A 23,085-nucleotide genomic window follows, 5' to 3' on the forward strand; every position below is an offset into this window, starting at 1 on the left:
CACAATATTATATATTTTAAAGCATGATACTTATTATAGTAATGTTGTAATTAAACTTCACCCTCTTTGTTCATATGTCCATTTAGTTTTTATAATGTCACAGATGTCTCTATGAGCTGTAGTTATCTAATGCCGTCTGATTTTTGCACACTACCTTTCTATTGGCATTACCTCTATGATTAGTAGAGATCTCTTTAACAGAGTTGTTTATGACCTTGCTTTACTTTTTTTTAACTTTGTGTGTGTGTGTGTGTGTGTGCTTTAGTCTTGATCAGCACCTGTTTATTTTGGGAATCCTTTGCAAGTACCATTCCTTAGTAACTTACCAGAAAAGGCTGTTGAGACTGCTCCCTAAGTTACATGTACCTTTGCAATCAACTTATAGGAAGCCATTGGCAGACATAAAAATGACATGGGAACATGCCTGTATTCCGATATTAGATAAAACCATGAGACTCGGTTTCCTCTGGCTGGCATTCACCCATATTTGAGTATCTGTATCACTGCTGATGGGTGCTACCGAGTGGGGAGTCTTGGGACTCTCTGGACACATATCTTAAGGATTCCAGAGAAACAGAAGCTTCAGGACTCCCAGGGAACCTGGGAAGCCAGCCCAGCCAAGAAGCGCAGGTACTGGTGCTTAGATTTGCCTTTATCCAAGCTCTTAGGTGTGACCCTTTCCTTTTCCCACGAGGTCTGAATCCCTGAGGTTTGTCCCCTGATACTCCAAGACGATTTGTGCCATGAGAAAATGTTGGAGACGTATTGCTGAGTGCAGAAAAGCGAAATTGCTGAGATTTAGGTAGGTGGAAATTGAATTCTTGAACTGAGAAGACCCCTGGTGAGAGCAGGTTTAAGCCTCAGTTTGACTGGAGATGGAACCAAAAGCAGAATCACAATAGTGTGAGCAGGTTTTTTTCAAACTGGGCAAAACAACAAGGCAACCTTATTTCCTGGGGGTTTATCTCTGGGTAGCCTTTTTTTTGTCCCCACACGGGAGGGGCGGGGGAGAGGGCCAGCAGAGGTGGCAGGGAGGACAGGGCAGTGTAAGATCCAGTTCCTGGAGCAGCACTGACATCATGAGGCCATTCTGGGAAAAGCCCCTAGGCGTTCTCCTTGAGAGGAAAGATCCTCCTTGGTTTGGAAGGGTTTGTTGTGTGACTCCTTCCAGGAGGAACAGGGTCTCAGTTCCTTTTCCTGAGGAAAGGCCCCAGTGTAGGTGACAAAGACTGGGCTGCTGTGAGGCTGTCCAGACACAGGAAGTCCTGGGGTGGAGTCTTGGGACCCTCCCAGTGTGGGAGGGACTAGAGGAAGCCACCAACAAAGTTCTGGGCCTCCGGATATTTGCGTCTTTCCCTGCCCCTTAGATCTTGAGGAAGGCTGACACGTGGTCTCCACAAGAGTGGGGCCCTGGCCCTTTTAGGTCGGAGGGTCAGGGGACGGAGGGCAGGACAATAGCAGGTGGCTTAGAGAAAGGCTCCATGTGCTTGCCCGGGGTCTCAGGTACACCTAAATGGCTTGGAGCTGGGAGGGCCTTGAAGCGGTGTGGAGCAACCCAGCCAGGCCAAGAAGGGTCAGCGCTTCTCCTGGGACAGCAGAACACCCACAAGCAGATGGGGACCCAAACCAAGGCAAGAGGATGAAGAGGAACCAACATTTTCAAAGCCCCGGGCTGCTGGAGGTGGCATCCGTGACCTGTGACCTCGCTTCACTTCTTCATTCTTGGCGGTCCTACCAGGTACATTGTAAAGAAGCATGATTCTTTCTCGAAATGCAAAAAGAGGCAAAAATTTTAAATATACGTTAGTATTCCAGCGAATATTTCATAATATTTTTAAAGTGTTCAGGCTACAGATGGAGGGAGCTTCTTTGAACGCTCCAGGTACCAGGGAATTTGAACTTTGCTTTTTAAAAGTAGGTATTATACCTGCAAAGACGAAAGAATGATGGCAACGCCATTTTGATTATTTCTTCTTACCGGGATTGAGGTACCATGTACTGTCCATTAATAGTTTCTCAAATGTTGAATGCTTTGCCAGCAGCAGGTAAATTTTGATAGATTTCTTGAACTAGAAATCTCGAAGTTGCCTGGGAATGTGGGAATGGAAGTCAGGTGGTAGTGCCCTTGCCTAGTGTGCACAAGGCCTGGGTTCCATCCCTGGCACACACACACACACACACAAAAAAAAAATATAGAAAAGTAAACTGCAAAAACATTCCTAAGCACTCAGAAATCTGTGCCTATGTGCATGTGTCCCAAAGACTTGATGGGAACTATACCCAGTGTGCATCCAGTTGGTTTAAGGAGAAGCAAACATGCATCCTAGTGCATAAGTGTGGAAACATTTTGAAGTTACATGTTGATGATCATGGTCCATGTTACACTTGATGTGAGTTGGTTGAAATTCTCAACCAACGTATTAATGTCTTCTTGTCTAAACAATTCTATTAGCAGATGTTAATGAAGATGATAGCTTCACGTAAAGAGTCTGAATGCATCCATTTCAAAGTTTTCTTAGGACAGGCATGTGGGTGATGGAATTTGAGAAATCGCAGTTTCTTCTTGTTTGAAACGTCCCCTTAAAACCAAAACATCTGCTAAATTTTGGTCCTTCCTGATCTTGAGTAGATACTTGAGCTGATAGGGTGACTACTTAATTTTCAAACCAGTATACTTTTCCCAGCTTTATTGAGGTTTGATCAGAAAGGGAAAATTGGAGAATTTCAAGTATACAGTATGTATTGAGACGTATTTACATGGTGAAAGGATGACCACAATCAAGCTAATTAATGGATCCAGCCCCTCATGAATACCTTTTTGTGCACATGTAGTTAGAACCCTTGAAATCATATTTTCCAGAGAAATGCCACTATCAACCTTCATTTATTGAATTCTGTTTGCTCTCCAGTTTACCCAGAAAAAGATAAAAATTTGGTATACATTCTGAAAAGTAGATGAAAAAAGGAACCCTAGTGTTCTGAGACAGAATACACAGTGCCTGTTTATATATATGTTATTATGTGTACATGTATTTTAGATATTTTATGTCTAAGTATATAAATCTCACCATAGCAATGATTAGGTAAGGCAGGACTGAAAATTGTTGAGTCGCAGTATTACAAGTATTTTATGTCCTATATATAAATTTTGAACAATTAGATGAGAATCTAATATTCTTTCATGCATGGGTCAACCTAGAAAGTCTTTGGAAATATTGTATTGTCTAAAACCCAGGTCTTGCAAACTTTTCAGAATGATTTCAGTGTGCCTGGAATCAGAAATGAAAATTTGAGGTTTAAGAAATGATGCATATATAAATCCAATTTAATTGTAAATTTAGTGTAGTGTGTCACTATAAATAAGAATGGGAGTGAATATGGAAAGCGTTCTTGGTGACTGGCACTTTTACTCTTGATCGGCATTTGGTGATTTTTCTAAATTCTATGCAAGCAGTAGTATATCTTGCTTATGCTAAAGCACTAAGACTGGCCCCCAGGATTAAGTGAGTGGGACATGCATACACAATAATGTCATTAAAGGTCACATAATGACTTACTTGAAGGGACTGTGCTTGTATTGCACTGCTAAATGATGAAACCGTGGGGAAAACTCATCAGCTTCTTGACCAGAATTTATGCGAGTTCAAGAATATGCGTCAGTCTGAGAGGTACATACTGTGGAATTTGGATATGAGAACCCACTGGCCCCTTCTCTTCAGGTGCTACAACTTCCATTTGAAACACAAAGCCAAAGGCTCAGGTCAGAAAATGGAGGCCTCCCAGAGAAAATGGCCATGAGACAAGTCACCTGACCTGGGGCCCAGGGTTTTAATTCTCTAGGCCCTTATTTGCATCTGCTTTTTCACCTTCTTACCCCGGACCTCTGAAAATTGCTCTCTTGGAAGCAAATAACTTGAGGAAATGTTGGGAATCCAGGATGAAGGAAGGAGAGCAGATCTGCAAAGGCTTGGTAGAGTGCAAATGGAATTCCTGAAAGACAAAGAGCAGTTGATGCTCTGGGTGATTTAGTCCTCAGGTGGATTTCAGAGTGAGGCCAGAAGCAGCATTTCCCCAAACAAGGCAAGCTCCCTAGGCAGCTTCCTTTCTGGCTCTTTTGTCTTTGGGTGACTGGCTTTTTTTTTTTTTTTAAGTCAAGTGGGTGGGAGTCCAGGGGCCTGGGAAGCAGGTCTAAGCAGCTTTCCCAAGGCAGTACTGCCACCAAGAGGAAGTAGTTTGACAGAACCCCAAATTGTGAGGGGACTCCCTGAGGCCCAGCAGCTGAAAAAGGTTGGGCCTTTTGTGAAAGTGAGTGGACCCTAGTAGTCCTGGGTAGGCCTCCTTGACTTCAGATCAGGAGCTCTGGACAAAGGCGGGAAGCCAGGGAATGGGACAGTCTCCCCAGTGAAGGAAAGCCTGGAGTAAATCACTCAGATCCTTTTTTTTTTTTTTTTTTTGCGGGGGAGGAGTCTGGGCATCCTTCTTTTTCTAAGGGACAGAAATGGGTTCTTTAGCTGTTGGCCTTCTCCTAAGGAAGATGACACCCTTGAGGCTTGGGACATAACACCGTTCATTCCATGAGAGCAAGTATTGTTCTCTGTGCCTGCGACTTAGTGAACACACAGCCACACTCCACAGGAAGTAGAAAGTTGGCACCAAAGAGGACCACTGAGGCTTCTTTGCAAGAGTGGCAAGGGAGAGTGGCAGAATGTCCATTGTCCAGGTTCTGCTATAGCATGTAGTTTTGTTTGGTTTTTTTTTTGTTATTATTTTCGTTGTACACGGACACAATACCTGTATTTGATGTATTTGTATGTGGTGCTGAGGATCCAACCCAGGGCTTCACATGAACTAGACAAGGTCCTCTACTGCTAAGCTATAGCTCCAGGCCCTAACACTTGGTTTTCTTAAGCCTCTGGAAAGACTGAAATCCTACTCCAAGTCCTCATGAAGGGAGTTGTTCACAACTGGACTTAGGGATGGAAAAACAAAATTGGAACTTCAGGATCAAAGCGTCCCACTTGGTGAATATGAGGAAAACGGAATTTTTTAAAAAGCCTCTCTTGGGCTGGGGATATAGCTGAGTTGGTGGAGCGCTTTCGTAGAAAGCACAGGCCCTGGGTTCAATCCCCAGCACCACAGATAAATAAATAAATCAAAAGCCTATCATTCTCTTCTTATTACATGCATGGATAATTGAAGTTCAACACACACCAACATGGATTCAGAAAAGGGAATGAGATACCTCCAAGCCAAGCAGCTAACTTTGTAAGTTTTTAGAGTGCTTCCAATAGTTTGCTTTATTAAGCTTCTTGACTGAAGACGATCATTTGACTGCTATATATTTGCCCCATTTGTGCATTTTTTTCAAGATAAGTGTTAGGATTTGAGCAACCATAAAGGAATACTATAAGATTTACCCATAAGAAAACTGTCAGGTTTCCCATGAATATTTAATGTTATTGGAAAGTGCTTATCATCCAGTGTTCAGTCAAGAATCCATGGTACCGTTATGGTAGCATAATGAATTCCAATATTATAATGTAACTCTTAAACAAACAAACAAAAAAAAAGAATTTGCTCAGCATGGTGATGCATGCCTGTAATCCCAGAAACTTGGGAGACTGAAGCAGGAGGATCACAAGTTCAAGGCCAGCCTCAGCAATTGAGCGAGTCCCCAGGCAACTTAGGGAGACCTTGTCTTAAAATAAAAAATAAGGGGCTGGGGTTGTAGCTCAGTGTCAGTGGTTGCCTAGCATGTGTGAGGCACTAGTTTGATCCCTAGCACTGCATTAAAAAATAAATGAATAAACAACTAAAAATTTTTTAAATTTCTTTTATATTTTATTTTTTAGTTGTAGTTGAACACAATGCTTTTATTATTTTTTAAATTGGCTTTTATGTGGTGCTGAGAATCGAACCCAGGGCGTTGCACTTGCTAGGTGAGGGCTCTGCTGCTGAGCCACAACCCTAGCCTCTAAAAAAACATTTTAAAAAAATAAAAGGGGCTGGGGCTGTGGTTCAGTGGTTAAATGCCTTTGGGTTCAATCCCAGAACCAAACCAAACCAAACCAAACAAAAAGCCCCAGGACATCAAACTCCATGTATATTATAACCTGTATTGATTTGAAAAAATGGAAATGTTTAGTATATGTGGGCATGTGTTTTGAGCACTGTGCTGGCCACTGAGATGCAGGCTAAGTCTATTTAATTAAATATCAGTTCTTTATTCAGTTTTAAAAAAAAAAATTTAGTTGTAGTTGGACACAATGCCTTCATTTTTAAATTGATTTTTATGTGGTGCTGAGGATCGAACCCAGCGCCTGGCACGTGCTAGGGAGCGCTCTACCACTGAGCCACAACCCCAGCCCTCTTTATTCACTTTTACAATATTTAAACAAACACACTCATCAAGCTGCTAATAGTAGTTCCCTTCGGGAAAGCGGGAGTTGGGATCAAGCGTTTCCATTTGTCCTTGATAGGCTGTGTATTTAAGAAGGCATCAACATTTTTGTAATGTGAGGACCAGTAAAGGACAAATGTGTGCAGTACAGAAGTCACTGTTGTAAGTTTCAACTTGTTGGCCATTTGAGATTTTGAATATTTGTGTCTCTAACTGAGCAGGGAAAACAGGAGAAATCAAGATACTCTAGGTTTCCAAGTCCTTGTCTCCTCCAGTGGGCCTTACTTGTGACCTCTCTGTACTTCCCTTTACATGGCTAATGTGGCTGGTCATTTTGGGATGCTTATTCTAAGAAATGCAAAAGCTAAGAAGCAAAATTAAAATTATTACATATTCTGAAGAATAGTTGATGATGTTTGCAATGACCTCAAACTACAATAACTCAGGAAAGCTTATCTGAACACTTGAGATGAAAGGTAACCGGGATTTTAGGTTAAAAAACGTATATTTGGAGCCGGGCGTGATGGCGCACGCCTGTAATCCTGGGGGCTCCAGGGGATGAGGCAGGAGGATCACAAGTTCAAAGCCAGCCTCAGCAATATAGTGAGGCCCTAAGAAACTCAGTGAGACCCTATCTCAAAATTAAATAGTCAAAAGGGATAGGGATGTGGCTCACCAGTTAAGCACCCCTGGGTTCAATCCCCAGAACCAAAAAAAAAAAAAAAAAAGGAATTCAGTTTGCTTTGTATTGATCTTATACCTAGACAGTTTTGATACATTGTCTTCTATGTATCTATAGTTATACAGGACATTTTATTCTATGATTTTTGTTCTGGGGCAATTGACCACGGAGGTACATCCCCAGTTCTTTTTATTTTTCTGCTTTGAGACAGGGTCTTGCTAAGTTGATGAGCCTGGTCTCCAACCTGTGATCCTCCTGCCTCGGCTTCCCAAGTCGCTGGGATAACAGGCATGCTTCACCACACCTGGCTATATGTGATATTTTAATTTTTTTTAATAATCCTAATGCTTCAATTCCATTTTTCTTTCTTCATTGCCTGCAGGAATCTCTGCAGTAGAATTGTGATTGAGTAAACATCTACTTTTACAGCTGAGAAAGGAATTCTTTTGCTATTTCCTCACTGACCATTACACTTGGGCGTAGGTTTCTTAGGTGCCTAAAGTACACTGAGTGTGTAAATGCCCTAATTGTTCCTTTCCGTGTGTCCAAGCCCTTGAAATGTGAATTTTCAGCTCCTTCCGTCAGAAGATTGAGTCTGAGCCTGGTGTGGTGGCACTTGTCATCCCAGCGACTCCGGAGGCTGAGGCAGGAGGATCATGGGTTGGAAGCCAGCCTCAGCAATTTAGCAAGACCCTAAAGAGAAAATGTCTCAAAATAGAAAACGTAAACAGGACTGGGTATGTAGTCAGTGATAGAGTGCCTCTGAGTTCCACCCTGCATATTGAAGGAAAAGAAATGTGGAGTCTGTCAATGGTGAGCCGATTGTCAACGTAGGCCTCGGCGGGGTCTTGTGTACTTCCATTTCTGCCTTGCGGACTTGCTATCAGGGTATAAATACACTCAGGCGAGGCTCCTTGAGGATGAGATGCATGGGGAGGAGAAACTAGCAGCCTCCTCAGTGAATTTACCCCTAAACATGGAAGAGACAGGATTTGTCGAGCCTCCGACATGGCCCAAAGCCCATGACAGACGCTGGAGAGTCCTTGCAAGACCTGGAAAACAACAGCATACTTGCAGATTGGTGAGTGATAGTTAAAGTTCTTCTTTTAAACCAAGTTACAAACTAGTTGTCGAGTGGAGTTGAAAAGTAGTTTTTCACGCAGCATGACAAGTTGATAACAATAATCTGATTATGGAAATTCCTTTATGTTCATGGCTTCATTAAAACTTATACTGTGAATGCTCTTGGGTTTTGTTTTGTGCCAGGAGGAGCACTTAACCACTGAGCCACACCCCCAGCCGTATATTTTGTATTTTATTTAAAGACAGGGTCTCACTGAGTTGCTAAGCACCTCGCCATTACCGAGGCTAGCTTTGAACTCACCATCCTCCTGTCTGGGCCTCCCAAGCTGCTGGGATTACAAGCATGCGCCACCGCACCTGGCTGCTATTCAGATTTACCAAATCTGTTGTTGGTTTTCTGAACCTATTGAGATGACCATATACTTCTCTCCTTTTCTTGGAAAATCAGGGAGTGACAAGTATTCCTTTTACAGGTTATCCTCCCTTGTGCTCATGAGGTGAATACAACCTGGTCATTTTATTTTCTTTTACATAATTCTGAATTCATTTTACTAAGATACTAGAATTTTTACGCTTATATTCATGAGTGGGTCTCTAATTTCATTTGTACTCACACTCTTCTTTTTAGGGGGAGGGTACCCTGGGTTGAACCCCCAGGGGTGATGAACCACTGAGCCACATCCCTAGACCTTTTTATTTTTTCTTTTGAGAGGGTCTCACTAAGTTGCTCAAGCTGGCCTCAAACTTGCTGTCCTACTGCCTCAGCCAAACAAATCACTGGAATTACAGGCAAGTTGATGGGATCACAGGTATGTGCCATCATGCCCGGCTATTTTGTTTTGTTTTAGTTTTGTTGTTGTTGTTATTTTTTTTAAAAGAGAGAGAGAATTTTTTTAATATTTATTTTTCAGTTTTTGGTGGACACATCTTTATTTTATTTGTATGTGGTGCTGAGGATCAAACCCAGCGCCCCGTGCATGCCAGGCGACCGCGCTACCGCTTGAGCCACATCCCCAGCCCCTGTTGTTGTTATTTTTAATTTTTTTTTTTTTTTTGTACTGGGGATTGGACCCAGGAGCACATCCTCAGCCCTTTTTATTTTTTATTTTGAGATGAGATCTGGCTAAGTTCCTTTGGGCCTTACTAAGTGGCTAAGGCTGGCTTTGAACTCGTGATCCTCCTGCCTCAGCCTCGAGAGCTGCTGGGATTACAGGCATTTGTCAATGCATCCAGCCCCCATAGACTTTTTCACTTGGTAGTTTGTTTGTCTCATGCAAATTCTTTGATATATGAAAGGAGAGGATTTCATCTTTTATATTTTGTTTTCAGTAGAGGGAGATGAAGTCGTGGTCCAACGTTAAAGCCAACCATGAACAAAAATGAATCAGATCTGAAACTTTTACCTGTTTAAAAACGTATTTTCGGGAGGCTGGGGCTGTAGCTCAGTGGCAGAGCACGTGCCTAGCATGCGTGGCGCTGGGTTCCATCCTCAGCACCATAAACAAATAAAATAAGGGCATTCTGTCCATCTACAACTACAAAAAAATTTTTTTTAAAACATGTTCTTATTACCTGTTAAGTAATGTTTGTCATTTGTTTCAATGATTTGTTGTTTTCTGAAAAAAGCAACAAGGAATAATAACATTGCTTGGCAAATGAGAAGAAATATAACCTAAAATGAAATGAAATCTTTAAAAATAGAGGGCACAAAACTAATAATATGAGAAACTTCCTGTGTTCCAGTGTAAAAAGATGAATTATGGGACAAACTCTGAACACGCTGGATTTGGGATTGATTCGTATTTGAAAACATACTGTTCAGGGCTGGGGGTGTGGTTCAGGGGTAGAGCACTTGCCTAGCACGTGTGAAGCACTGGGTTCTATCTTCAGCACCACATACAATTTCATGAATAAAATAAGGGTATTGTGTCCAACCAAAATATATATCATGGTTTTCAATGTGAGGGACTGTATGTCACACAGAGATGAGAGAGATCAAAACGTTCCTCCTAGGGACCCAAACCAGCAGTTGCCTCCCAATTGACATAGACCTAGTGTAACCCAATAAATGGAGCAGGACTTCTTGAGAGCCTGAATACTGGTCATTTCCTTGACCAAACTTTGCAGATTCCTCTGAGCTTGCTCTTTGAGGAGACTTAGGTTAGGGCCCTTTCTTGGGTCTGCCTAGCCCAGTTGTAACTAGACTCTTATTGAGTCACTTTAGCAAGGCTCCCCCTACCCTTGACGTCACCTCCTAGTGATTTCCCACGTACTGGTCTCCATCACTGTGCTCCTTGGCTATAATTCGGTCTTCGTGTGTTCAAAGTTAATCCTGTCTTTTTCTTTCTCCCGTTGTTATTATTATCGGCATCCTGGGGATTGAACTCGGGGCCTGCCTCATGCCGGGCAGGTGATCTAGCAACATTCCCAGCCCAATGCTCTTTTCTTAAGAAAAAAATATGGCCTTTAATTAGGTATATAAAAAATAACATGAGAACAAGATGCTCTAAGGCTTGTACATTCTCTATAGATGAAAGGAGTTGTACTTAGTTCACTTGTAGTATGGCATCACTGAAGAGAAGGAAGAAGCCTAGCATAGTTCTTCCTGAAGCAGAAAGCCAGTTTACTACAATCAATCCTGATTTCCCTACCATTTTTCTGTAGCAATACTGATTTGCTGTCGGAAATGTCCAGTGTTTAGCTCTAAGTGATTAAAAGGGGCAGAGCGAGGAGTTTGGTATTTTTTTTCCAGGTGAATTCTTCCTATTTCCTGGCTTCTCCTTCCACAAATCTATGACTATGTATCCTCGCAGGCGCAGTCATGTGACTTCTCCCAACTGATCTGGGCAAATGCAGTGGGTTGTTGTGGGGAACAGAGGGAGGCAGCTAATCCCATGCCACCAGGCCTACCTGCAGGCTTCTGATATTTGAACCTTTGGGCTGGGGATGTTGCTCGGTGGTTGAGAATGTGCTCAGCATGCCTGAGACCCTGGGTTCAAGAAGGAAGGAAAGAAAGAAGGGAGGGAGGGAGGGAGAAATGGGGAGGAAGGAAAGAAAAACGTCCAATACTCTTGAGTAAAATCTTCCTTACCATTTTCGCAAGCAAATGGATAACTTTGTCATTGGCAATGGTAAGCCAAGTAAAGAAACAGGGTGCCTGATGCCTACAGATACCTTAATCCTGCCCCTGATTTTTCACAAGTTTCTTTTTTCGGTCTGAGAATGGATATTCGGCTTCAAAAGCACACAACTTGATTATACTGGATTATGTAAGGGTACTTGGGTACCCTTGAGATGTAAAATCGAGTAAACAACACAACTGCAAGACCACCAAGAGTAAAGATTGCTGAGAAAACGAGATTCCTGATGACGGTGGTGGTTAGGCCACAGTTTGGTTTCCAACAGAAACCAAAAGCATCGTGAGCTTCATTAACTGAACTGTGCACAATATTAGGCTGCCATGTTTCTTTGGGCCTTTTTTCTCTGGGTGGAGTCTTGTGAGACGGGAAGGGTGGGAGAAGAGTGCCTTGTCAGGGCTTGTTGGACTATTTAGAGCACTACTGCCATCACCTGCAAGTAGTTTCAGAATACTCCTGTCATTACAGTTTCCTAAAGTGAGGCCTACTCGTTGGGAAAGATCCTGCCTGTCGAGAGACCTAACCCTGGGCTCCAAGGTGGGCCTCTGTGCCTTCTCTGGAGGCCCCAAGGGAGACCTGGACCCTGGCACTCACTTAGCATAGAATCTGGAGAGTCACGGGGCCTGGCGTGCATCAGCAGCAGCCTGGAGATGTTGTCACAGGACAACGTGGGGCGGAGCCTCAGCTCCTTTTGACAGTGTGGAATCTCAATCTCCAGCGTCACAAGAAAAGACCTGTCTTAAACTCATTATGCATTAGCTATGAGTCCACCACAGGAGAAATGCAGTGGCGTCTGGTATGCTTATTGTGTGCCAAAGACCACCCTGAATTCTGCAGCCCAGTCCACCTTTGGCTAGCTGAAGATATTCACAGGTCCAAATGGGGTTACCAAGGCATGAGGCTGATCTCCCTGTGACATGTCACCCTGTTGATCTCCAAGGTTGATGGAGCTGGTCCGGCTGGCTAGGGGGAGACCCACTTCATCCTTCACTGCTCCGTGTGCATCTCTCCTGAACCTCACTACATTCAAAAGAATGATCTTCCACATCGAAGCTTCAAACAAACTTCAAACCAACTCTCAAAACAGGGATGCCAAGTGGAGAGGGAGGGAGAAGGAAGAATTCTCCATGCCCAGAAGGAGCAGGTAGGTACACTGGTGTAGCTGATTTCTCAGGCCTAGAGAAAACGGTTGGTGGAGTTTGTTCTTATCTCCCACCTCACAAGAAACAGGCCCACGAGGCCTCTTGGTCGTCAATCAGACAGGAAAAGGAGAAGAGTGCCGAGTAGTAGAATAGGATTTGTGAACCCAAGCCTCAAGGGCTTTAAATTCCTCTGGAAAAGATCAGGGACAAAGAGTTCCATGCACTCCCCTTTTGACTTCATCTGAGATAGGTCTCTGCTTCCAGCAAATTTTGTTTGATCTGAGAGTTCTACCAAGCACAGCAAATGCTGCTGAATGTCCATTAGGAAAAGACTGTTAAACTCTGCCAGAAGCTCCCAGGGATCCTCGCACCATAGCATAGTGACCTCACATAAGGGCCTGCTGGGTTGCGTTCCAAAAGGAAGAAAACAGAGAGGAATGCACCATAGGGCCTGCATTTATCTTTGAGTGGGTTCTTTGGGTGCGGTGCACATGGCTTCCTCTGACTTTCTGCGAACTTGAGTTCCTCCTGCCTTAGCCTCCCACAGTGCTGAGATTACAAGTGTGCTCCACTGAGCCCTACCTCTACTGCCTTACCATAGTGTGAACGTTGGCAGTATCTTGAAAGGAACCGGAAGAAGCGAGAGGCCAGTAGTAGTCCAGCGGCTGCCAGCAGATTGTGACCCACTGTCATATGGCAAGCAGAGGTCTCTACCTGGTGTGGGTAGGTTTGCAGGAATCTGTGGGTAGTGAAATGCAGGTCCTGCTGGGCACTTCTCTGTTGTTTGCGCCTCTTGGTGCAAGAGTTAGCAGGCGTCCACTTGGTCTCGCTGTGCTAGGAGCCAAGCATCCCATGTTGTGGCACGGCCACGGTGTCAAAATAAGCCAGTCCTTGTGGCGTGTTGCACGAACAGGTGTGCTTTTGAAGGTCTCAGGCACGCCTGAATGTCTCATTACCTGTAACTGAGACACCTGGAGACAAGTCAGATTACCTATCTGGGACAGGAATCACTTCTTCTAAGGGAGCATTGGCTTAAAAGCATGGAGCCTGAGCGGCGCACACCTGGAATCCCAGCAGCTCAGGGACTGAGGCAAGAGAATAGTTCAAAGCCAGTCTCAGCAATTTATCAAGACCCTGACTAAAAAGAAAATATAAAAAGTGTTGAGGATATGACTCAAGTCAGTGGTTGATCTCCGAAGGGTTCGTTCGGTCCCAGGTACCAAATAAAAATAAAAACAGGTGGAAAAGGAATTCAATTATTATTGTCAATTTCAAAAAATGCAAATTAGACACTAGTGGACAGTGCAAACAATTGAATATGATCATGAATTTTTTAAAGTTATTGCCTTAAGCATATGTTTAAGTCTTTTAATCTGAACTTTTTAATGTCCTAATATTTTATATGTATATGTCATGTGATCATGATAACTACTAAAATATTTCACAATCTAAAAAAAAAATAAAATAAAATAAAGTTATTGCCTTCCGCGGTGACATTGCTCTGCCATTACTTCATTTGGTAGACGCTGTTGTATAATGTGGATTGTGAAGAAGCAAAGATTGTGTCTTGAAATAAAAAAGAAGTGGATATATGTCAGTGGTACAAGGTGATACTGAAGACTTTGTATAAAGTTAAAATATATAAAATTATATCTAATCAGAAATTGAATGTTAGTTGTGTGTGGGTACATCCATTTATATAAACACACAATTTTTAAACGCTTTATATTTGTGATCACGGTCTGTGTGAGAGTATGTCTGAAGGTGATATTTTTGATCGAACTATTTTATGCTTAGTTTTCTGTTCTTTTTCTTTTCTGGTGGGACCAAGGATGATTGAACCCAGGGACCCTTCCACCACGGAGACACCCCCAGGCCTTTTAATTTTTGTTTATTTTGAGACAGGGTCTTGTGAAGTTCCTAAGGCTGGCTGTGAACTTGGGATCCTCCTGCCTCAGCCCTGGGAGCTGCTGGGATTACAGGTCTGTGTTACTTGCCCAGTTTCTATCTTTCGTCCTTTTATTTCTATTTCAATAAGCACACTTGAATGAAAGTCTTGAATGTGAAAGGTGGGAATACAGATACCTTGATGTCCTCTCAAAGCACACATCTGCATGACTGGATTCCAGAGATGGCTGCTTTGAGCATTTGTTGAATTTTGCTTTCTTCATGGATTTTAAAGATAAAATTATAAGACAAAAATTTAGGATAAAAACATGAGAGTCATGTAAAGCTACTGAATGTGTCTAGAATAAAACTGTATAACATAAAGATATAAGTAAATGTACATAATATGCATGGAATTTAGTCATGCATCTATAGATAATGAGATTTTTATGGATGAAAATAGTTAAGATATTTGGTGATGAACAGGCCACATGATATAACTCAAAGGTTTAAGAAAATCTGTACAATTCAACTACTGAAATTATTTTATGGCGATAACAAAAATGGCTCAGGAATGGGAAGAAAAAATATGGGGTTGGAAAGACAGTGTGAATTCAATTTAAGATCAAATTTATTGTGCTACTTGAATATCTACATACAAGTTCGTGACAATGTATTCAAAGAATGGCAATAATATTCAAAGTGGTATAGGCATTGAACCAAAAGTGTGAAGACACTGCTTTTCTCTAGATCTGCATATGGCGAATTTCTGAGTCCTTTGGAAGCTCCATATATTAGTTATCAAAGAGAAAACATGTGACTAATCCCTAAGTGAAAACCGGCAGGACACCTATAGCACAGCCATAGGAAACAGTCTTCGGAAATTCAACCATAAGGGAACATGCTCATGCTCCTAGGTCAGATGACAAAGCCATGAGAGAATATAGGTTTTTTTTTTTTTTTAAGGTGTTCATGGGATGAAAGCCAGGACTGTGCACATTAGTTCTTAAAAAAAAAAAAAAAAAAAAATCGACAAATAAAAAACCAAGGAGAAAATACAGTTGAAGAAAAAAAAAAACTGTTCACAAACGAGATGATTCTGTAACCCATGTGATAAAATATTATGTATAAGAACACATAAAGATACACACCCCATAGAGTCAAGACTAGTAGTAGAAGCATATTTCATGCCATGGACACATGTCATGTTCTCATCTTTAATGAGGAGAAAAAGGGAAATGGATGCTAAAGGAAGTTTAAGCATCATGGCCTCCTTGGAAACCTCCTGAGAAATTATTGCCTCTAATTCAGTTCAGAGGATGTGAAACCAAAGGAATGCTGGAGTCCCTGCTGGCCTTGGAGCATGGCCAGGTCACTGACCACCTGGGTTGGTGACCGGTTGGCCACAGAAGATCCCCTCCAGCTTCAGCAGCCTGCTCACTTGTCTGCTTTCATCCCAGGGATTTATCCTCTGATGCTGTGTCATCTCCAGGGGCAGGAACACTGAGTACAGAAAGCCACACCTGAATGGACGAGATCCTGTGGAAAATGAAGTTCCACCAGGACAAGGCTCCTGAGGAAAGAAGAGGAGATCCAGGCCCCAGCGTGGTTTCTGATGAAACCTGAAAGTGTTACCACTATTTACCGGTGCCAAGACCTTGCTTCCCCAAATGCTGAAGTACAACACCAGAGAAGCAAGCCTAGGCGAGTTTAGAGTGGAAAGTAGAAGCTGTATTAAAGGACAGCAGAGGTTTCTTCTCTGTATAGGTTTCTTCTCCCCAGAGGCAAAAAGGGACCCAAAAGGCAAATCCCTGGAAGAGCAAGGTCTTCCCTTTTTTTTTTTTTTTCCTAGCTAAGGTCTTCTTTCAGCTTTCCTACACTTATGTCCTTTGTTTCCCTTTATCTTTCAGTGACAGAATGCAGATGGGAAGCCCCAAGAGGTGGTAGATATAGGTGGGCTGAGGGGTAATCTGGGCAGGAAGGGCCTTGGGCAGCTCTAGATTACCACTCCCTTGTTTGCTGCCAGCTGATGCGTGAACATTTCCTTAGGCTAGGCTCTGGGCCTTGGGGACATTAACATTTCAATTTCCCCAAGTGCTGCTCTGGTTTCCTGGACTCCATTCTCTACAATGGCCTCCATTTTATTTATCTTACTCTACATTTACACCTGATTTACCTAACTACGCTAATTACCTCTCTGCAAATCTAGCTTCAAAAGCAATCTCAAGTTGGAGTCCAGTCTGACCAATCTGCAAAATCCCCTCTCAAAATCAGAAATGAAAAAGTTTTTGAAAATCTCAATTCCAGTTCCAGCACACACAAAAAGCATCCTAGACAGCTTGTTCCAACGCAGAGGGCAAAAGGCAAGAGAGCCAAGTTTCCTAAGCCCTTGTCTCTGGGAGGCGTTTTTTCAGACAGGAAGGGCGGGAGAAGGGCGCTCATGAAGAGGGCTGGTGGCCATGTCTGCAGCTCTACTGCCATCGTGCGGAAACGGTTTCTAGATACCCAGCTCCATTCAAGCCTCCTTCCCAGGAGGCCTAGTTCTTGGGCAGATCGGGCAGGCAGGGAGTTGGAAGATCCTTGGGCTCAGATCTGGGCCTCCTTGCCTTCTCCTAGGGCCCTGAGGGACAGACCTGGGCACTAGCGCGGCCTCAGCATAGAACCTGCAGAGCAAGGGGCCAGATTTGACCCAGAGCAGCCAGGAGGTGTTTCCCACAGGAAGTTGTGGGGCGGGGCCTCAATGTTGAGCTGTGTGGACTGGGCCTGAGGGACACAGTGAAAAGGATAATGTAGGTGCTTCTGGATGCTTCTTTCCTTCTTTCCCTTTTTTTGTTTTAAATAATTTATTTTATAGTAGAATGCATTTGGACATATAGTACACAAATATATGTACTTCTCCTTCCTGTGGCTGCACATGGTTCAGAGTCAATCCACTAGTATGTTCATTCGTGGATACTTATTTCCTGTTCAGGTTCCTTTGAGCAAGAGATGGCACTCCCTTTTGTGAAGTCACCTTGCTGTTGTGCTTGAGTCCCTTGTCCCCCAGGACAGGAACAAAAAGGAGAGGCCACTTGAAGGTGGCACAGGGCAGCATCAGATGTGTTTCCAGTAAGTCACGTGCAGACCCAATTGTATGGTGGCCATGAAGCCCTGAAGAGAAGGGCAGAGGAGAGTAGGAACAACTCTTGGTGCAGGCGATGTGCTAGAGCAATAAGCACCACGAACAAGAAGGATCAACACTCCAAACTACATTTGGAAAGCTGTTATTTGGTGGAACCTATGCAAACATTCACTAAATGTGTGTCCATGTTCTTAATATAAAAGCCAAACCTATGCAATTTTAGACGAAAATATAGACATAAATCTTCCCCTTCTGGGATTTGGTAGTGGTTTCTTGAAAAGAGTGATGAAAGCAGAACTATGAGAAGACAGGATGGATGGTGGGGAAGTCCTCTCCTTTTCCCTCAAAGGACAGGATTGACAGCAGGAAGATGGAGTTAACAGAATAAGAGAAGGTAGTTTCAGTTATCTGGAAACTTTCTGACACTCAGAATCCATGAAGTAGCTGGTTCCATAACTTGTAAATTGTGCTCTTATCAAGATGGGTATGCATGTACCACAATACTGTGCCGACTTTATAACCCCTTGGTTCAAAAAGAAAAACGCTATAGCTGGCTGGAACGGTGGTTCCTGTCCCTGTTTGGGAGGAACCTCCATACTGATCTCCACTGTGGCTGTGCTAACATACCCTCCCGCCAAGTGTGTCCAAGGGTTCCTTTCGCCAAGATTCGCCTGATTATACCCATTTTGGAAGTGGGATTGGCTCCCTGTGATATCCCTGCCATAGGCTTTCCACTTTGTGATTCCTGAAAGTTCTTGTAGCGAAAGTATGAAATTTCAAGCATTCCAAAATAGATACGGAAGTGGATATGTGCCAGTGGTGTGCAGTGATGCCGCAGACTGCGTGAAATGACACAGGGTGCCCTTTATCTTCAGAGAAACACAAATGTTCAATGTGTGGGTGCATGCATTCATAAGCAAACGCAGCATTTTTAAAGCTGTGTATTTGTGTGTCAGATGGTCACTATTAGAAGGATTGTCATGCAGTATGACAATCTTGGGCAAGGCATTTATATCTTTAGTTTTATTTCCATGTAAATAAAGAGACTTTAATGAAAGTGGATAGCTACTTGTGAGCGCAGGGAACACTCCTTGGCAAGGTGCCATGGTGGCATATATCCTGGTGTCCAAATAGGAGAGATGTCGACTATTGTTTCCTTGCCTCGTTGTCTTGGAAGTAGGAATTTTTAAAAACTGAATATTGTCTTAGTATGTAATTATTTATACATTAATACAATATGGAGAGCATTATTCAAAGAAGCATATATGTTATATAGATCTACGCACACACATGCACACATAGATCTGTTGAAGGGTTTTATGGGAAAAACTGTTGATAAACGTGAAATATTTTGTAGAAACCAAGCCAATACATATGAGAACTTTGTGAAGGTTTTAAACCTTCCGCTAAGCCAAGTCTTTCAAATATGCTGTGAGTATGCCAAACACTCCCCAATAATCAGAAGGGAAAATATGGTGTCTAAGCACAAGGCATCACACGGTCAAATTTCAATGCAACATTATTGTAGTATCTCGTGATATACAACTTTGTATCTATGGATTGAAAACGTGGGGTTGACTAAGCAAAAGATTATGGGTGATTCACATGATGTTTGATGATAGTGGTTTTCTCTCAGTCCGAACATGGCTGCTTTCTGAATCCTTTGCAAGTTTCATGTCCTAGTTACCAAAGACAAAAGACATGACCCATCTGTAGGTGACAAGCAGTCATAGACATGCAGGGTAAAGCCAGGGAAAGCTGTCACAGGCCATTCTGTGATATGGGAAAACGCTTGTGCTCTAGGGTCAGATGATGAAGTCGTGAGAGAACATCTCTCAACTGTAGGAGAAGAATTGATGGTCCCTCCCATGCACATGTCACTGCTGGTGGGATTGTAGAGCATTCAGTCTTGAGCTCTCTGAACCCCAAATGTAAGGACTGCACCTAAGGGAGCCCCCCCCCCCCCGGGCCCACCCAGCCTAGAGCCTGGGTCCCAATGCAATAGTAGTCCAGGGAGCCTGGGAAGGAAGTGAGTTGGGCTGACACCCAAGTGTCCTGGGGCCTATGTTGCTGCTTCCCTGAGCCCTTGGTGTAAACATTTTCCAATCCCTTCCTAGGCAAGGATGCCAGAGGTTTGCCTCCAAGAGCCCCAGACAAGTGGATACCATGAAGAAACGCTGTAGAAACAACACTGAGTGAGGAGCAGAAAGGGGAAGACTTGTGACATGGAAACTGAGTTCTGGAAGAGAGAAGGTGCCCATGGGGTGAGTGGCTGAGGTCTTAATGGTTTTTGTTTTTCTTCCATTTTTTTTTTTTTTTAGTTGTAGATGCACACCGTGACTTTTTAGAATTTTTATTTATTTATTTATTGTGTCGTGGTGCTGAGAATCGAACCCAGTGCCTCATATGTGCTAGGCAGGCGCTTTAATGCTAAACCAAAAGCCCAGTCCTTAAAGTTTTTTGTTTTTAATTTTGTCCTTTTCTCTCTGCTTCTGTGCTACTGGCTCAGAACCCAGGGCTTGTATGTTGGATCTCATACTGATATCAAATGGAAACTAAGCCAAAGTTTAAGAGTGGAACACATTTCCGCGAATTGAGCAAAATGCAAAATTTTGAAAATTACAATCCAAATTCCAAAACAAAAATGTATCCTGGACAGGTTGTTCCAACACCAGGGGCAAAAGACAAGCTAGCCAGGTTTCCTGAGCCTTTTTCTCTGGGCCGCGTTTTTTTCAGACAGGAAGGGCGGGAGAAGGGCAGTCAGGATGAGTTCTGGTGGCCATGTCTGCAGCTCTACTGCCATCGTGCGGAAACAGTTTCTAGATACCCAGCGCCATTCAACCCTCCTTCCCAGGAGGCCTAGCTGTGGGGCAAATATGGCCAGGTGGATGTTCTAAGAGGCTTCCGCTCTGATCTGGGGCCCCCTTCTCTTCTCCTAGGGCACTAAGGTAGACCGGGGCACTGGCGCCCCCTCACCTCAGAACCTGCAGAGGATGGGCCCAGAGCTAACTAGCGACAGCCAGGAGGTGGTCCCACAGGAAGTCATGGGGCGGGGCCTAGATGCCAAGCTGTGTGCACTTAACTGTGAAAGGATCCTGCAGGCGCTTGTGGATACTTCTTTCTTGTTCAGGTTCCTTGGTGCAAGAGGTAGCAATGCCTTTCGTGAAGTCACCATGGTGTTGTGCTCAGATCCCTTCAGCCCCTAGGTGGAATAGAAAGGCAGGACAGTTCTAGGTGGCACAGGGCCACATCAGATGTGTGTGCAGTAAGTCACAGGCAGGCCAATTGTCGAAGGGTTAGGGTGGTCAGAAGAGAAGGCAGAGAACTGGAAGTTCTTCTGGTGCAGCCAATGTGCTAGAGACACAAGCACCAAGAACACCCAGGAGGATCAACTCAAACCTAAGTTTGGAAACCTGTTATTTGGTGGAGCCTCTGTAAAAAATTGGCTTAAAATGTATCAATGCTATTATTATAGAAGCCAAACCTATGCAAGTTTAGAGGGACATATAGGTATAAGTCTTCCCATCCTTGGATTTGGGAGTGGTTTCTTGAAAACAATGCTGAAAGCAGAAATAAAAGACAGATGGATGCTCAGGAAGTCATCTCCTTTTGCCTCAAAGGGGCTGACCAAAAATGTGTAGAGGCAGCTAGCAGAATAAGAGAAAATAGTTGCAATTATCTGGAAACATTCTAGCACCCAGAATTTTTGAGGAAAATTGGAGTTGAGTAAGCAAAACATTATGGGTGTTTCTACATGATGTCTGATGATGGTGGTTTTCTCTCAGTCAGAACATGGCTGCTTTCTGAATCCTTTGCAAGTTTCATGTCCTAGTTACCAAAGACAAAAGACATGACCCATCTGTAGGTGACAAGCAGTCATAGACATGCAGGGTAAAGCCAGGGAAAGCTGTCACAGGCCATTCTGTGATATGAAAAAACGCTTGTGCTCTAGGGTCAGATGATGAAGTCGTGAGAGAACATCTCTCAACTGTAGGAGAAGAATTGATGGTCCCTCCCATGCACATGTCACTGCTGGTGGGATTGTAGAGCATTCAGTCTTGAGCTCTCTGAACCCCCCGTGTAAGGACTGCACCTAAGGGAGGCCTCCTCCTGAGCACACCCAGCCTAGAGCCTGGGTCCCAATGGAATAGGAGTCCAGGGAGCCTGGGAAGGAAGTGAGTTGGGCTGACACCCAAGTGTCCTGGGGCCTATGTTGCTGCTTCCCTGAGCCCTTGGTGTAAACATTTTCCAACTCCTTCCTAGGCAAGGATGCCAGAGGTTTGCCTCCAAGAGCCCCAGACAAGTGGATACCATGAAGAAACGCTGTAGAAACAACACTGAGTGAGGAGCAGAAAGGGGAAGACTTGTGACATGGAAACTGAGTTGCGGAAGAGAGAAGGTGCCATGGGGTGAGTGGCTCAGGTCTTCAATATCACTTTTAATTTTATCCTTTTTTTTTCTCTCTCTCTTTCTTCCTCTAAGTGTTACTGGCGGGAAACCCAGTAACAGTGGGAAAAAAAAAGAGCCAAATTTTAGGAGTGGAACACGTTTCCTCAAAAGAGCAAAATGCAGGGAAGGCAGCCGTAGTTTCTGGTGTTTCCTCTGTTCTGGAATTGTTTTTTTTTCCCCTCATTGGATGAGCGGAAGCAGAGTGAGTACCTGAGGCAAGGCTAATTCTGTCTTGTGGGGCAATACTACCATCCTGAGGACAGAGTTTCGTAGTGCTCAGAGCCCATAGCTCAGAGCTCAGAGCTCTTCTGCACTAAAACCCCTGCAGGTGAGGAAGGTAGGGCCCGTGGGAGGTGCAAGGGGGCAGGTTCAAGCTTGACGTCCCAACCTCTATGTGTCCTCTGGCACAAACAAAGCACAAATGCAGAGTCTTGGTGGGGAACCTGGGTAATGATGGACACTAGAAAAAAGCACAGAGGTGCTACCAGATCAGACCTGTCCTTGCTGTTCTCACACTGCGAGGAAGGATCCATGTGCACAGTGACATCAAGAAAGGGCATCCCTTGACTTGCTATCTATATCCCCAGGTTTTAAGGTATGCATTAAACCATGAATTCCGTTCAGTTATGAATATCATCAGTATATGCAGTGTATTCAGATTTTCCACTTCTTCTTCTGGTTTTTGTTGTTGTTGTTGTTGTTCTTTCTTTTTTGTACTGGGGATTGAACCGAGGAGCACTTAAGCACTGATCCGCATCCACAGCCCTTTTTTGTATTTATTTAGAGACAGGGTCTCAGTGACTTGCTGACTGACTTTGAACTCATGAACCTCCTGCCTCAGCCTGGAGAGCTCCTGGGATCATAGGCGTGTGCCACCATACCTGCTTCTTTCTTCTTCTGTCGGTTTTGGAAAACTTCTTTTTTTAAGTTGCTCCTTTCGAGTAAGTTGTTAAATTTCTTAATGGCCGTACATGGTAGCACAAGCCTGAAATTCTCGCACCTTAGCACGTGGAGGTAGTGTTGTAGGAGACACATGAGGCAGGACACCAGACAGGAAACAGGCAGCAGGGTTATTTGGCTGCAGCCAGGGTCAGAAAGAGGGTGAAGCTTTCACTGTAATCTATCAGTGCCCTGAACCCCGATTTCAGGCAGTTTCAGAACTTCATACCCAGCGTGTAAGGGAA

At 43.6% G+C, this 23,085-nt stretch overlaps 1 long non-coding RNA gene across 3 annotated transcripts in view; it reads left to right on the plus strand.

The window, feature by feature from the left end:
* Positions 1-1,367: 1,367 nt before the first annotated feature.
* LOC113201432 (uncharacterized) overlaps positions 1,368-23,085 on the plus strand; it is a 39,569-nt gene continuing 17,851 nt past the window's right edge. For all 3 annotated transcript variants that reach the window (XR_013342754.1, XR_013342753.1, XR_013342755.1), the window contains exons 1-5: positions 1,368-1,738; positions 12,243-12,446; positions 14,350-14,426; positions 19,570-19,716; positions 21,716-21,861. This is a non-coding gene — a long non-coding RNA (uncharacterized LOC113201432). The remainder of the gene's footprint in view (positions 1,739-12,242; positions 12,447-14,349; positions 14,427-19,569; positions 19,717-21,715; positions 21,862-23,085) is intronic.

Source organism: Urocitellus parryii, unplaced genomic scaffold (genome assembly GCF_045843805.1).
Source record: "Urocitellus parryii isolate mUroPar1 unplaced genomic scaffold, mUroPar1.hap1 Scaffold_2285, whole genome shotgun sequence".
In the NCBI taxonomy this organism is placed as follows: Eukaryota; Metazoa; Chordata; class Mammalia; order Rodentia; family Sciuridae; genus Urocitellus; species Urocitellus parryii.